Raw genomic sequence first — 2242 nt, forward strand, 5'->3', positions numbered from 1 at the left:
CTGCGACAGTGAGTTAGGATTTTATTTTCTAGATTTGATTTGCTCGAGGACTAGCAAATAATAAGTTTGGGAGTATTTGATAGACACATTTTTGTGTCTGATATAATCTCAATTGTATATATTGTTAGTACTCGATTTTGTATTTATTATGGCTTTTTGTGTCTTTGTAGGTGTTTTTGGAGAAATAAGCTTTTGCGGGAAAATTGGCTCGAAAAGTGGTATTTGCGCTCGTGGGAGAAAATTACTATTCGGACTCTCAGTTTGGATAAGGGGCACTTCAATTACTAAGGGGCACCTCACTGCTATATACACTCCAATGGCTAAATGCACCCCAGTCTGGATAGGGGGAGGTCATCTTCTCTTTTGTTTGAAAATAGTTTTTGGCGGGAAGTTCATTCTCAGCACTGATGTTTTTCTGGAATTATTTTGGACAAGATATTACAAGATTTCTGTTGGATATGGACTGGAAGAGTCGTATACATCAAAACAGGGTTGGCAAGAGAGTTCGTTATGGAAAGAAAATTTATCTCTGCGTATATCACGAAACATGGAAAATGCTGTTGAAAGTCCGAAACTTTCGGGCGAGAATTCGAACAAGATTTGTGTGGGTTCGTTCACGGATTTGGGTTTCTCTAGGCCTGTTGAACCATAACAGGGGAGGAAATTGGGCCGGATAATGGTTTCTCGACGGATTTTTACTCGGGTTTTGTTGGAGATTTTGAAGAAGATAGAGGGAGATTTCATTACACTACAAAAAAGAAGGCCTCTTGGGACGGTCATAAAACTGTCCCAAAAGTCTAAAAGCCGTCCCAACAGGTATTTAGGGACGGTTTTCTTACCGTCCCCTGAACCACCGTCACTAATACTACTAGGGACGGCTTTGGCTTCCAGGGACGGCTTAATTCAACCGTCACCAATACTTATAGGGACGGATTCACGCTGTAGGGACGGTTTTAGAATCCATCCCAAATACTTTTCTAACCGTCCCTAGAGAAAAATTCCAACAGTAGCAGTGACCCAATAGTAACGCCAAAAAAGCGTTGCTAAAGTTTGAAAAAATTGGTAAGACCTTTCTTGGTTTCTTTGGCAGGATGCCTTTCCCTTTACCCTTATGAACATTCATTCACACAGTATTTTCTCATTCATGAAATCAAGTTTTTCACAAAAATGATTCAAATTTAGAATAACAAGTCTCATACGACAAAAGAAAAAACTCCGCAAAAACAATCAACAAGTGATGTTCATAGTTGTACACAACTTGGACGTAAACGGTGCACCATCTGCACTGGAAATGTATTTGATTGCTTCTGCTCCAGAACGAACTTTATTTCTCCGTAGCATTTAATTCCTACCATCTACCATCATCGAAATTCTGCAACAAAGTCATCGATCGACATACATAAAGAACGAAACCGTAGTATCTAACCTAAATAAGTTCGCCTCCCTGTAAGAGGGAAAGTTGAAAACAAGAAATTTCTTAGAACCAAATTATCAGCATCTCAGATTGTCGTATGCATTATTTACTGAAAATAATTAGTATCTTAACTTACATACACAGTTTATTTACGAGAAAATGGAAATGAACAAACCAAATAGGGTAAATACTATTGGGACAGGGATAGAGGAATAAATACTCAGTTTATGGGTTTGCATTTCCAGTTTGTGTTATATGCCTTTGGAGGAGTTCTAACTCACCTCAATTAGAATATTTGGGATAAGGCACATACCGTTGGCACATGGCACCAGAATTTCCATTGAACTGCCAGTATCCTGCCGCATTTCCATTTGACCCTACAAGTAAATCAATTTCAAAAGTTAGGTCAATTCGTAATACAACTGCAAAAAACAGATACGACTCGAAGCTTTACCTCTTTGTCGGATTTCATATGTGGCTTGGAGCCGCCAGTGTGTCACTGTTGAACCTTTTGTTTGGCCCTATTTTCTATATCCGCTAAGGATCGAGTAAACAAGATCAAAGCAAACAAAATGCGAGGGTAAATTATCAAAAGGACTCGGGTATTTGGTTGGCCATTTTCTTCAACCGGGGAGACACAAAGGTTACCAAGTGCATACGCTACCTCATTTCTTATGTCGAATGAGCAACAGAAAGAAGATGTAGCAACAAAGGCAATGTCTCGCTAAAGTATATCAACTTCTTATGAGAAGGAGTACCTGCTGCTATGTTGGATAAACCCCAGGCTGCCTCCTACAGTACTAACAAAAATATCAACTAAGAGGTGAG

This window comes from Papaver somniferum, chromosome 6 (assembly GCF_003573695.1).
Source record: "Papaver somniferum cultivar HN1 chromosome 6, ASM357369v1, whole genome shotgun sequence".
Lineage (NCBI taxonomy): Eukaryota > Viridiplantae > Streptophyta > Magnoliopsida > Ranunculales > Papaveraceae > Papaver > Papaver somniferum.